A 15,737-nucleotide genomic window follows, 5' to 3' on the forward strand; every position below is an offset into this window, starting at 1 on the left:
CAGTATTCTGGCCTGGAGAGTTCCATGGACTGTATAGTCCATGGGGTCGCAGAACTGGACACGACTGAGCGACTTTCACTTTAGGAATAGTCAGATGCTTACTAAAGACCACTAGTTGAAGAGCACTGGCCATCTGCTTCAAGGTTTCTTTGTTTGTTTTTTTAACAGCCATTCCTTCTAGCTGAAACGCCTCTTTCTCTCTCCTCTCTTTTGCTTGACTAACCCCTATGTATTCTCTTAGGTGCTGCTTTTTTTTTTTTGAGCTTTCAAACTTTTATTTTATATACAAAGAGCTAGTATTGTTTCTGCATATGGTACATGTGCTGGATGATCCATTACAGGGAGTTCATTTAGGCCAAGTTAAAGAAGCTCATGTCCTTCAAGTACTGGCTGCACATCTTCAGTTCATTATTTCCAGATCAGACCCCGCTGGTTTGAGTAGACCAGCAAGAGTGAGAACCCTGGCCAAATTTTCTCAAATGGCTCCAGTAGAGCTGCTGGTGACCCACATTGCTTTCTCGGTGGCAACAAAGCAAAAGGAATAAGAGAGCACACACGTGTGCTCTTCAAAATTTGAGGACACAGTTGACCCAGAAGGCAGTGTTGACAAATGACTAGATGCTGCTTTTAAACGACTCTTCTTTCAGAAAACCTAGGCAAATCTATATAATACTATATAATATGTGTCACTTATATAATATATAAGTGACACTATATAATATAAGTGTCTCTCTTATGTGTTCACGAGACAAACCCTCCTGGCTTTGTTTTTCCTATCTCCCACAAGAGTGTAAGTTCAGCAAGATCAAGGACCTTACTACTACTACTACTACTACTACTACTACTACTACTACTAAGTTGCTTCAGTTGTGTCCAACTCTGTGCAACCCCATAGACGGCAGCCCACCAGGCTCTCCCGTCCCTGGGATTCTCCAGGCAAGAATACTGGAGTGGGTTGCCATTTCCTTCTCCAATGCATGAAAGTGAAAAGCGAAAGTGAAGTCACTCAGTCATGTCCGACTCTTAGCGACCCTATGGACTGCAGCCCACCAGGCTCCTCCATCCATGGGATTTTCCAGGCAAGAGTGCTGGAGTAGGGTGCCATTGTCAGCAAGATCAAGGACCTTATCTTTCCTGTATTCACAGGGTACAATCCCTGACACATAAGAAATATTCAGTAAATACTCAATAAACACTTGTTGAATGAAAGAATGGACTTTTTTCAAGTACAGGATATCATGAAATCATCTGGCCATCAAAATCATTAACTTTAAAAGGTCACAAACTTATTTCTAGGTTAACTGAACCTTGATGAAATTATAGCAAACATAAACACTACAGAATGCAACTACTGCACTGCACTATTTGAAAAGATAGTTTCTGCACAAGTGTTTCAAATTTGGAGAAAGCAAAATATAAATGAAAGGAATAACCATCATGGAGAAAGGAAACAGGAAAAAGAAAAGATGAAATGGAAAAGCTTTACAGGAATCAATTTGATTCTCCACTAATGGTTCCCTTGTGTGGTAAAATGATAGGGCCAAAACAGACACTGCATCCTTTCCTTCTACCTACAATAAGACATCCGATCTGTACATTAAAATTTAATGAGATTCATAAAGCCAAACAAATCCCACCATGACTAACCAGTAGGCAGAAACAGGAAGGAGTCTGTCTTGTCTATGGAAAGTAAGATTTTACTTAAACATTCAACCTGCCTGGCTTCTTAAAGTGATCTGCTTTTTAATACAAATCTTTTTTTAAAAGCATGTTAGAGAATGACAGTAGGGATAAAGTCTATTTCTTAAATAATTATAAAATTTTAAAAAATAAATCTTGACTATATATTAATCATAATGAGTTAGCTACTTTGAACCAATTAGCTAACACATTTTAAGGTTTCTCTCTGCCTTTGAGTCTTCAATCTAAATTAGTAGAAAGCTCTTCTGCTTTAGATCAATGAACCAATGACAGCCTCACAGGACCCACTCATAACCCTCAAGTCCATTCTTCATAAAATTACTACATGATATAACACCATATCATTTAAGAGATGGAAAGGTTCCAAACTATTCAGTTTCATGTGATTTCAATTATCACTAATCAAGATGTTTTAACTTATGCTGAATTTTTTTAAGAAAAATAAGAGAAAAACAGATTTAGAGACTATAAAGATTCACTGCCACAAGACATTTTTAAAGATTCTTCTAGACTGCATCCAGAAGTGAGTTCAGTTCAGTTCACTGGCTCAGTCGTGTCCAACTCTTTGCGACCCCATGGACCGCACCATGCCAGTTTACTCAAACTCATGTCCATTGAGCTGCTGATGCCATACAACCATCTCATCTTCGGTCATCCCCTTCTCCTCAAGCCTTCAATCCTTCCCACAATCAGGATCTTTTCAAATGAGTCAGTTTTTTTGCATCAGGTGGCCAAATTATTGGAGTTTCAGCTTCAGCATCAGTCCTTCCAATGAATATTCAGGACTGATCTCCTTTAGAATGGACTGGTTGGATCTCCTTGCTGTCCAAGGGACTCTCAAGAGTCTTCTCCAACACCACAGTTCAAAAGCATCAATTCTTTGGCACTCAGCCTTCTTCACAGTCCAACTCTCACATCCATACATGACCACTGGAAAAACCATAGCCTTGACTAGACGGACCTTTGTTGGCAAAGTAATGTCTCTGCTTTTGAATATGCTGTCTAGGTTGGTCATAACTTTTCTTCCAAGGAGCAAGTGTCTTTTAATTTCAAGGCTGCAGTCATCATCTACAGTGATTTTGGAGCCGCCGAAAATAAAGTCTGTCACTGTTTCCACTGTTTCCTATCTATTTGACATGAAGTGATGGGACTGGATGCCATGATCTTCACTTTTCTGAATGTTGAGTTTTAAGCCAACTTTTTCAGTCTCCTCTTTCACCTTCATCAAGAGGCTCTTTAGTTCTTCTTTGCTTTCTGCCATAAGGGTGGTGTCATCTGCATATCTGAGGTTACTGATATTTCTCCCAGCAATCTTGATTCCAGCTTGTGCTTCATCCAGCCTGGCATTTCACATGATGTATTCTGCATATAAGATAAATAAGCAGGGTGACAATATACAGCCTTGACGTACTCCTTTTCCTATTTGGAACCAGTCTGTTGTTCCATGTCCAGTTCTAACTGTTGCTTCTTGACCTGCATACAGGTTTCTCAGGAGGCAGGTCAGGTGGTCTGGTATTCCCGTCTCTTGAAGAATTTTCGACATTTTGTTGTGATCCACACAGTTAAAGGCTTTGACATAGTCAATAAAGCAGAAATAAATGTTTTTCTGAAACTCTCTTGCTTTTTTCAATGATCCAATGGATGCTGGCAATTTGATTTCTGGTTCCTCTTCCTTTTCCAAATCCAACTTAAACATCTGAAATTTCACAGTTCATGTACTGTTGAAGCTTGCCTTGGAGAATTTTGAGCATTACTTTGCTAGCATGTGAGGTGAGTGCAACTGTGTGGTAGTTTGAGCATTCTTTGACATTGCCTTTCTTAGGGATTAGAATGAAGACTGACCTTTTCCAGTTCTGTGGCTACTGCTGAGTTTTCCAAATCTGCTGGCATATTGAGTGCAGCACTTTCACAGCATCATCAAAGAAGTGAGTTATAATCTTAAATTCCTTTAGTTTAATTCTTTCATATATTTGTTCATCTAACATATTGAGGACCTACTACATGCTACATGAGTCCTAGAACTAAACTGGAAGGAAGGTGCGCTACACAGCTTGCAGAATCTTAGTTTCCCAACCAGGGACTGAACCCAGGCCACAGCATTGAAAGCATCAAGTCCTAACCACTATACTGCTAGGGAACTCCCTAGACTTTTTTTTTTTAAGTCCCTATTTTTAAGGGGTTACCACCTTGGTAAGACGAGGCATATATATAAACAAATAATTAGTATTTAGAAGTATGCCCAACACATGCTGAGGGGATACAAAAGTAGAAGTAGTCTTCTTTCTTAACTGAGAGATTACAAGAGTTGTGATAGAAAAGGTGCTTCTGCCCTCAGAAGCTCAGCACTACTTATAATGACAATTCTCCTAGTAGCATCTCTTTGAGTTCTTTTTTCCATGGAATCATATTCTCCCCATCTCCTTCTCTCCCTCCCTGTCTTTCTTTCTCTGTGTGTGTGTGCCTCTCTCACTCTCTCACAGGGACACAGTCAAGTGTCCTTTCTGTGAACAATAATAAACATTTGCAGTAGACCCGCTTTGACTAGGGAAGGGCAGTTAACTACTACAAAGGACGGGTAAATCCCTCGCCCTGAAGCCAAATAATCTCAATCTACTCTGTCAAAATCAATTATCATATCCCAGCTCACTGATTTAAATGAGGAAGGGAGAGAAAGAGAGCTGGAAAAAATAATATAAGCACGCCTTGGAGATATCGAGGGTTTGGTTCCAGACCACTGAAATAAAGCAAATATCACAATAAAGCGAGACACACAAATGTTTTGCTTTTCCAGCACATATAAAAGTTATGTTTATATTCTATTGTAGTCTATTAAGTATGCAATAGCATGATTCCCAGAAGAAAAACTACATACTTTAATTTTAAAATACTATATCACTTAAAAAAAAATGCTAACCACCATCTGACAATGCAGGGTTCCCATAAACCTTTGTGAAAAACACAGTATCTGCAAAGCACAATGAAGTTAAATGCAATAAAACAAGGTATGCCTCCCTAAAGGAGAGAGTCTTATGGGCCTATTTAGACATATATTGCTCCATAACTTTAAACCAGAAAGCTCTCTAAAACACTCAGCAAGTTAAACTTTCACCCCACCCCTAAAACACATGTTGAGGGGTGGTGGAAACTATCCCATATCAAATTCACTATTTGAATAAAACCTAACCTTAGACAGTACAGTCACTTAGGTTATAAACACTATTACAAAAAATGTGTTCTGTTTGCTAAAGACTGCAGTGCTGTGGAGCAGAACACCTGAAAATATGATTTCATGGAAGTCGGATTAGCCTGGAGCACATCCAAGGAAGCAGGTGTTTACATCTTGGGACCTGTCCTCTCAAGAGAGAGAGAGCTGGTCAGATCACAAGCACATCCGATCACTTGAAGCACAGACAACACTTGGTAGATGGGAAGGAAACAGGTGGGAGGAAGAAAGAACACAATCAGCTAGTGATGAGGTTTCCGCCACTGTAGCCATGGCACCCAACATGACCATTTCCAACCAGGCGGACCCTGGCATAATGACCTCACAGGCAAAATCGACTGGCCAGGCTCTTCCTGCTGTCTTCTTAATGCATGTTCAGACCTCCCCTCCCTTCTTATCTGGGCAGGGTCTCTCGGAGATCATGAAAGGGCCAGGTCACTTCCATTTGAGAAACCCATCAAAGAAATGCCAAAACAAGGTTATAAACATAGTAGAATATTTAAGTCTTTACATTGAGAAATTTTAATTGCATGATAAAGATTTTCTTTTAAGACTGCCTTTTTTCCTCTGGGACTATATACATGGTATCATTTGAAGAAAATATTGAAGCCCAGGCCCTTCACAAATATAAGGCCTGGGTGAGAGGCCAGGGGTTGAGGGTAAGGGGTAAGCACTCAAATATCCTCTGCTTTCCTAAATTTAGAACCTAACCCAAGATCAGTAAAAACGATTGCTGATGCCTCAAAGATTCCGCCTTTCCTAGGTATTCAAGCATTTAAACTGTTAACCTGACAAATGAGCTCTAATGAAATTCCAGGCATAAACAACTGAGAGTACAGTCCTTCTAGTTCCCCTCAAACAGGAAGAATGGCCTGTAGTCAACCCAGTCTATCCTCATCTCTTTTGTGCATATACATAAAATTTTTAAGAAATGACAATAATATATATACAGATTTCAAAAGACTCTGGGAGATATGAGAAAATATTCTTTTATATACTCGCCATTTGGCACAAATTTTACTTTAAAATAGCAAAAGCTAGACTCATTCTGTGGCAACCCAGGACAAACCAATATGCTTTGCTCCTGGCATTGCCATTTTGAGAAAGGTCAGGGAGCCTTAGCCATTAGTCATCCAGAAACCTGAGTGAAGGCCACAAGCAGTTACAGTTTTTAGGAGGGAGTCAGGAACACTGAGTTCAATGATAAACTCTAATCTAGCTCAAGTAGCAAATGCCCAGCACCAACTGACCCACGTGTACGCTGCATGGTAACACACTGTTCCAACCCTGGGCTCCTAGATTTGAAGATCCTACAGGGCTTATCCACAAATCATTCCTTTCCTGACCTAACTCAGTGACAGTAATTTTGACTAAAATTAAAAACCACAATGAGTCATGAGTCATACTGAAAAAATTCAAAACCCTTTAAGGGCAACACCAAACTGTTTTTGCTAGAACATGTACATTGAGATAACAGAGCTAAAACACACATAAACATCAAAGGCTCACTAAATTCTTTTATTTCATATGATATTAGAAGCTATGCAGCCAGTTTCAACTTCCCCTTCAAACAAAACCAAAGCCCAGAGATAACTGAAAGAGAAGCAGCGTGGTGGGGATGAGAAGGTTTGAAGTGTCACTGCTGCCCAAGTTACATCCTCCTCAAGTTTTGGTGGCAGGTTATTTGAAAGACAGTGTGAGTCACAACCTTTTGTATCCTTTAAAGCCTGAATGACTAGTCCTAGTCTTTCTCCCCATCTTCTTTCACCTCCTGTTCAAATCTAGCATCTGTGAAGGAAGAGGGGATTCAGAGCCTACAAGGTTCAATCAAGAACACTGCTATTTACAGGTCCATCAGCTCCTCTGGTCTTTCTTCCATCTCATGCTAGGGTTACGGCAGAAACAGATAAACATAGAAATAAGTGTGTCTTACAGATACTGCTGCTGCTGCTGCTGCTAAGTCACTTCAGTCGTGTCCGACTCTGTGCGACCCCACAGACGGCAGCCCACCAGGCTCCCCCGTCCCTGGCATTCTCCAGGCAAGAACACTGGAGTGGGTTGCCATTTCCTTCTCCAGTGCATGAAAGTGAAAATTGAAAGTGAAGTCGCTCAGTCCTGTTCGACTCTTAGCGACCCCATGGACTGCAGCCCACCAGGCTCCTCCGTCCATGGGATTTGCCAGGCAAGAGTACTGGAGTGGGGTGCCATTGCCTTCTCCATTACAGATACTAGTAGTTTTCAAATAGTAGTTTTCAAATGTATGTTGATGTTGTCACGATAAGTAAAATCAAAATCTACTTTAAAACATTATAAATTCATTGTAACCTTTATTCTTATATATTCTTAATTAACTCGTAATAGTTTACCATTATTACTTGAAGGTCTTATGCTGAAAAAAAGTTAACAATCACTATTCTACACCAGTATGTAATGACTGCTAATGTAATGACACAGCAGAAGTGTAAATACCTAAACACAAATGAAGTGGAATAGACACCATAAGAGATTCCTAGGTGGTTCAGTGGTAAAGAACCAGCCTGATAATGCAGGAGAATCCAGTGGGTTCAATCCCTGGATTGAGAAGATCCCTTTGAGGAGGAAATGGCAATCCACTCCAGTATTCTTGCTGGGATAATCCTGTGGACAGAGGAGCTTGGCAGTTTACAGTCCACGGGGTTGCAAAGAGCCAGACACAACTGAGCACAGACACAATAAGAAAATATTTTTACTTATGAAAAAAACTTACAAAATCTAAGATGTGGTTTAAAAAAGAAAAAATCTGGAAATAAAAGTCAACAGTAGGCTTAACATCAAGCAACAGTCATTCTTAAGAAAGGCTAGTAACAAAATAATGAACATAATTTAGGACCCAGAGAATCATAAGCTTGTAACGACTAAATAATACTGCTTTGAAACATATAAAGTTAAAATTGACAATTATGAGGAAAACTGACAAATCTACAATTATTGTAGATTTCAACAGACCTTAATCATAAACAATTTATGATCTATAGTAAGACTATATAACAAGTCAGATCAATAATATTTATATGTTGGTCTAATTGATAAAAAGAGAACTCTACACCCAAGCAGAAGAGAATACACTTTCTTTTTAAACACACACAGTATACTTACCAACAGTGACCACTTATTATGTCACAGAATTTCCAAGAATCAATAATACATCTTGACTGCTGGTCATAAAGCAATTAAATCAGAAATATTAACAATCAAAAGATACAGACATATCTCATTTTACTGTGCTTCAATTCACTGCATTTAGCAGATACTGTGTTTTTTACAAATTGGAGGTTTGTGGCAGCTCTGTGTTGAACAAAACTGTAGGCACCATTTTTTCAACATCATTTGCTTACTTTATGTCTCTGTGTCACATTTTGATAATTCTAACAATATTTCAAGATTTTTCATCATTATTATATTTGTTATGGTGAACTTTGATGTTATTACTGTAATTGCTTTGGCATTTTTTAGTAATAAGATTTTTTAAATTGAGGTATGTACATTGCTTTTTTTAAGACATAATGTTATTGCACAATTAACAGACTATAGTGTAAATGACTTTTATATACACTGGGAAAAAAAATTCATGTGACTTGCTTTATTGCAAATACTGCAATAATCTGGAACTGAACCTACAATATCTCTGAAGTATGCCTGTAGCAAAAGGAATTTTTAAATGTACTACTAAATAATACACATAGGTAAGAGGAATTCACATCAAAACTACAAAATATTTAGGGCTGAACTACTATATGTAAGTGGGCTTCCCTTGTGGCTCAGCTGGTCAAGAATCCACCTGCAATGCAGGAGACGTGGGTTCAATCCCTGGGTTGGGAACACCCCCTGGAGAAGGGAAAGGCTACCCACTCCAGTGTTCTTGCCTGGAGAATCCCAGGGACGGGGGAGCCTGGTGGGCTGCCATCTATGGCATCGCAGAGTTGGACACGACTGAAGCAACTTAGCAGCAGCAGCAGCAGCGTAAGTACCTATAAGCTGTTTACAAGCTTGTAGTCAGACTTAGAGCAAAACTGAGAGCTCAAAATATATTTATTAAAAACAAGAAATACTGAACATAAAAGAAATATTGAAAATAAGATATTCATATAATAAACTTAACTAAACAATGAATATAAGAGCAGAATTTAATGAAACAGATTTTGGAAAAAAATAATAAAATATAAATCCCCCCATAAGAGTGATAAGAAAAAAAGCAGAAGTCAACAATACTGAACAAAAAAGGAGAGATGAAATGGATAATTTCTTAGAAAAGAATCAGATTGCTAAAGCTAACTCAAAATGAATTTAATAAAACCTGAATTAGATAATAAAAGGAATCTGAAAGAGTAATCGAATTTCTTCTTCCTCTAAAGGACACCAGACCCAGAGAAAGTTTTAGAAACAAGTTTTGCCAAACTTTCAAGGATAGACAATCCTTTTGTTACATAAAATGTTTCAAAGACTAGAAATCTTATTTTATGAGATCAAAATAACCTTGATAACAAAACAGGGTAAGAAACAGAATAACAAAAGAAAATTATAGATCAAGACCCCTCAGGAACTAAGAAGCAAAGCCTTTTAAAAATATTAAAGTTGAATTTAGCACTGCATTTTCTTTTCTAAATCACAATCACATAGTGTTTGTCTCAGAAATGCACAGGTGGGATAATTCCCTGGGGGCCCAATGATTAGGCCTTCATACTTTGACTGCTGGGGCCTAGGTTTGATTCCTGGCCGGGGAACTAAGATCCAGCAAGCTATGCAGAGTGGCCAAAAAAGAAAAAGAAATGCATATACAGGTCACCATCAGAAAAGCTGATATTTATGGAGTAGACCAAAGACCATCTTACAGAGTAAAGGATAAAAACCACATGATTATCTGAGCAGATACAGAAAAAGTATTCAATAAAAACAAGCAATCATGACTTTTATTTTTAAAAAAAGGTCTTACTACAGGAGAATAAATTAGAGGAGACTCTTCTATGAAAAAAGCTTAAAAAGTAACTGAGTTTATTTGGAGAAAATGATTGAGAAAAAAAGATCGAGAAGTTCAAGAAGGAAGCTAATAATCAGGAAAAAATTTTTTCAGGTATTTTTACATATATTATCTCACTCATTTAAGCCTCACAGTAACTAATATGTTATGAGAAGAGATTCTTACAAGGAAGGGCAAAAAACATTCTTAGCATGCTAGATTGAGTACAAGCCTGGGAGTCAGATAGTCTAGGGTTTGAATCTTAACTCTGCCATTTATGTACTGTGTAACTTTCAACAAATTACTGTGAACTACTGAGTCTCAGCTTCCTCATCTGCAAGATGAGGTGCATTAAACAACAAAAGAAAGTACCAGCTCATAAAAGGTATTCAAGAAATAGAGCTATTTTTTTTTCAATTTGTTAATGTCGGAATTTTATTTATTTTCCATAGCTAAAATGTATTTACATTATTTATACATGCATTTCAAAGGCATTTTACTTTGTAGCACAGAAAATACACAAAACAATTATCCTCCAGGTATAGTTTCTGAATATTATTTTATAAATAAATCTTGTCTCATTTATATGCATATTGTCCATAACAGAAATAGAGCTATTTTTATAAGGTTCTCTTGCATCTACTAAGAAAAGAACAATAAAGATTTTAAGTAGATGGGGAAAAAAGCGCTAATTTTGCGAACGTCTTAATTTGAGAATGGACCTTTATAGCAATAGTGAAGGTAATAAGTAAGGGAATTTTAGTCACTAATTACTTTTAGTGTTTCTGTTTATATTTGCAGGGTAGTGTTGGGGTAGCCAATGGCCTCAATTCATCTATATAATAAAGCAGTTGGATTATATAATCTCTATGATTTTTTTTAATTTTAAAATATTATGACTTTAACTTCTATATAGGTTAAGAACTGTGTGTGCAGTACATCACAAATTACATCCGTAAAATTCCTCCTTTGGAAATACTTAAGAAAACTGTAAATAGTTATCCTCAGAGTTGTATAAAGTTAGTTAAAAAACAAAAGGAGGCTGCGCGAGCTCCTCGCCTGTGCCCAGGCGGCGTCACGGCTCAGGACCACCATGTTCCGCAAGGTGGGGTGGCTGGTCCTGTACAGCCTTGCAGTGTTGCTGCTCAGCTGCCTGTTCTTACTGATTAAAAAAAAAAAAAAAAAGGAAAATGTGAAAGTCACTCAGTCGTGTCTGACTCTCTGTGACCCCATGAACTATAGCCTGCCAGGCTCCTCTGTCCATGATTCATGATTCTGCAGGCAAGAATACTAGAGTGTGTAGTCATTCCCTTTTCCAGGGGATCTTCCTGACCCAGGGATCCAATCAGGGTCTCCTGCATTGCAGGCAGATTCTTTACCATCTCAGCCACTAGGAGAGCCCATAAAGTTATTACTGCCTAAAAAAGAGAGGGGTGGACTACATGACTTCTTGGAAGTCAGATTATGAAAAGAACACACACTTGGACACCACAAGACCATCAACAGGAAACATGCTCTTCCATTTACATGAGCAAACTTAGGTGAGTTAATGTTTATCAAACCTAGACAGCAAAAGAGACACTGATGTATAGATCAGTCTTATGGACTCTGTGGGAGAAGGAGAGGGTGGAGAAATTTGGGAGAATGGCATTGAAACATGTATAATATCATGTATGAAACGAGTCGCCAGTCCAGGTTCAATGCACGATACTGGATGCTTGGGGCTGGTGCACTGGGACGACCCACAGGGAGGGTATGGGGAGGGAGGAGGGAGGGGGGTTCAGGATGGGGAACACAGGTATACCTGTGGCGGATTCATTTCGATATTTGGCAAAACTAATACAATATTGTAAAGTTTAAAAATAAAATAAAATTTTAAAAAATGTTTATCAAACCTTAGTTTTCTTATCTATAAAATGAATGTATTAATACTTTGAAGTTGGTGTTCTCAGAATTACATGACAAAATAAAAATACGTAAGTACCTCACCCAATAATACATAATAAATGTGAGTCCCCTTGGCCCCTTGAGTTTTCCTCAATCATGTTACTATGACTAGTCTGTTGGCAATGGAAACCAAAGTATTGCATGTTTCAAGTATTACTTGTTTACCTCTTAATTATTAAGGTATACAAAGTAAAATGAGGGTTAAATCCCTGCCAACATGTTTAGAACTCTCCCACAAGTTAATAAAATACTCAGAGTTCATTACTGAGAAGACTCAAAATTTCAATCATTTTTGTTTGAGAAAGTCTATGAAAAACAAGTAGTACTCAACTATGTTTAATATGGCAAGTTCAAAGGTGAACTATTTAAAGTCTAAATGCTTGCTCTAGGTCAAAGGTGCAATAAATCAGCTGGCAGATGCTACTTGGTCAGCTATGTTAAGTGACAAAAATCTCTTAAAGCAGCAATGGAAAGGATCACAAAAACACTTGGAAAAAAAAATTAGAATCACACCTTAGCCCCAGAGAAGCAAAGTGCATTGAGTATTAATCAAAGAATTAATACTTTAAAAAGATGTGCTGGCCACTTTCACCAAGAAGAGTGTTTGAAAATTCAGATTTCGTCACAAATTATTCAGAGTGTTCAAGATCAAAGCAATGAAAAAAGCTAATTATGAGGGCTTGTGATCTAAAAATACAGCACTACTACTTTTGGTCAGAAGAGACCTAAATTAAGTGTAAGCATGTTTAAATCCTTTAGAAATTTCTTTGTACATGAATATCAGTCAAGATAAAATTATATCAAATACAGACTATAATTGTGCTTACCTAATAAAGTTTAAGGGTCAAAACAAGACAATTTCCTAGGAAATATGATTAATGGCCATTCTGTACATTTCCAATACCACATACACCCTTTTACAAAGTATTTTAGGAACATTCTTTTATTTGATAGGCATAAACATTACAATATGTTTCAAAAATAGTCCAAACTAGTGACTCAATCCAAGTTTTGATGATTTCAAGCAGACTGTGCAGAACAGCCCTGAGACAGAGTGGCGACACCTCCCAGCTCTAAATGAAACTGTCATCTGCCTGCCAACAGACAAAATGCACTGTGCCCTTTTAAATAAGTTCATACCGCAAGACTACCTCACAGGTAACACTTTTGGACATGCTCAGACACTTTTGGACGTGCTCAGACACTGAACACCCCTGGGTAAGAGTCAAGAACTGCCTTCCTTATCCATTTCTGCTCCATTGCAGAAATAAGAATGAAATTCCACTGTATACCACAACAGCAATTTTTCTGAGGCAAATAAAATAGTTTGACATAAACATTTTTTTACCTACAAGAAATCAACCTGAAGCAAATCCATGCTGACAGAAAATGAATCTGGTCGTTTTGACATACAGTTTACTCTCCTTCACTAACACCTACCTATTATTCACCTTGTATCGGCTATGAATCTTCCTGAAAAACTGCCTTCATTTTGTCATTCTACTTACTGTTCAAGAAGTGCAAAGTTTCCCTGCACCCAACTCCAAATTCCCCTACCTGGCCTCCAAGGGCTGCATCATGTGGCCCAGCTACCCAAGCTCAGTTCCCATCACTCCCACTGTGACTTCCTTTCCTCACAGCCCCCATGACTGACTCATGCTATTCATTCCACCTGGAGTATTTTCCTTTCTCACCACACCTGTCCCCATTTCCAGTATGCTCCTTTTTCCCTCCCGCTATCCACCCAAGTCCCACTTCCTACATGAAACGTCTTCCTACTATTTCTACCTAAAATGATAGCACTCCTCAGAACTTCTATTACAGTTGAATCAGTCTGTTTTACACCTCTTCAATTTGAAACTTCTTAAAGCATTTTCTCAAAAACCTCTTTGCAGGGACTTTCCTAGTGGTTCAGTGATTAGGAATCCACCTTCTAATGCAGAAGATACAGGTTTGATCCCTGGTCAGGGAACTAAGATCCTGCATGTCTCAGGGCAACAAAGCCCATGGTCAGCAACTGGAGAGCCCTCATACCACCAACTAGAGAAAGTCCATGTGCTGCAACAAAGACCCAGTACAGCCAAAATAAATAAATATTAAAAAAGGAAATAATACAATACTGTAAAGTTTAAAAATAAAATAAAAAAATAATAATAAGAGAGCAGGAAAAAAAAAAAAGGAAATAAAAAATCTCTTTGTAATAGCAGGTCACCTTATTCACTCCATGATACACAGAAGAATAAAACTCTCATATATGACCTACCCTCTTGGGTATACCTGGAATTATGCACAGTTTTCAGCCACAATATCTATATTTCCACTAATTTCTCCCCCACTAAAGAAAGCATAATAAAAAGCTGGTGAACATATTATACTTCAATAAAAGGTAAAAGGAAAAAACTGAAACCTAGTGAGTTGGAATGAGAGGGATGTTATTATATATGTGATCTTGAATATGATCAATTTACACTGAAAAAAAAACCAAGCGCTTGTAAACTTTGGCACTTTATCACTATTACTAAATAATTTGTAATACATCTTACCAGTGATCATTCATAATAAGAATGATACAAACTGCTATTCTATGTAGGACTTAGCACACGACACACATAAAAAGTCATCAGTAAATACTCAATTAACCAATTAGTGTGTCTAGCCCATTAATCAATCAATTGCACATAAATATTATCGCTGCTGCCACTGCCTGATAACAGTGATTGATGACAATGACACAAAATAAAACATGGAGTACAGCAGCTGACTCTCCTGCTGCCAGACTCTAAGGGAACAAATGACTTCTTATAGGGTGAGTCTAAGCAATATTTTAACAGTATAGCATGACCATGGCACTGCTGAAGTCCATGAAGATCACACTGTCTATGGCAACCATCATGCAACCCTACACCTCTTGTGCAACAGCGTGGCTATTAATGCAATCTTCGGTAAAATTAGTAAATTGTAAACTCTATCTGCCAGTGCAGTCAGGGATCAGATAACTTTTGCTCCACCCAAGAACAAGTCTTCGTGTGACAAAGCAAATCTTGTTATATATTAAAATGGCCTTCAGTTTTATAATAACAAATTGCCAATCATTAGAAGTCCCTTATCCATAGTTACAACCCAAATGTATAATCTTTAGCTGATACTAAAACATTCTGTAACATTCCAGCATGCCCCCTTAATTGCCAGTCACACAATTAGACTATGATTTTAAGATCCCCTCAAAACCTGATAAAATCAAAGAATCTGAAAATGACATCTTTCCCTTTAAAAATCTCTACATCTACATCAGATTGCTTAGGTATAAATCCATCTATAGATCACCAGTCTTCTGTTTTCTTTAGCCCTGACATTTTAACAATCTAGAAGAGACTGATCTAAGAATAAATTTTTTAACTTATTTTTTAGTGTTCCCAAAGCAGACACTATTTAGAAATGCTTGTGAAAGTGGAGGCAGAGGAAGCACCAGTCTATCATGCCCTGGAAACTTCCAAACATCAACCAAACAGCCCAAAAGAATGTCCTACTCAACAGTTCCAAGGATGTCATTAATTGCTTCCATCTGTTTCCCTCTCTGTCCCCTCCCCATCCTAGTCAAGGCATCTACTAAAGCTATTTTTTGCTTCATTTTGCATTCCAAAGAAAAGTATAAAGAGGCCTGATGTTTTAAACCAAAGAATATTTATTTTTCTCCATATCTGGTTGATAACCACAGTCATATTATTTCTGTACTCCAGGTTATTTTCAGGTAACATTTCAGAGAGTGGCATATTAAGACATGTACTTTTAAAAAACTGCTCAGTAATTACTTCAGTTGGTCATAACACAATGTTTTCTTCTGACTCCTCAAGGAAACCAGGGATTTCCCCCCAT

The 15,737-nt window shown here is 37.8% G+C and overlaps 1 protein-coding gene across 4 annotated transcripts in view; it reads right to left on the reverse strand.

The window, feature by feature from the left end:
• VCL (vinculin) overlaps positions 1 to 15,737 on the reverse strand; it is a 112,606-nt gene that overhangs the window by 50,894 nt on the left and 45,975 nt on the right. The window lies entirely within an intron of this gene.

Source organism: Bos mutus, chromosome 28, assembly GCF_027580195.1.
Source record: "Bos mutus isolate GX-2022 chromosome 28, NWIPB_WYAK_1.1, whole genome shotgun sequence".
Taxonomy (NCBI): Eukaryota; Metazoa; Chordata; class Mammalia; order Artiodactyla; family Bovidae; genus Bos; species Bos mutus.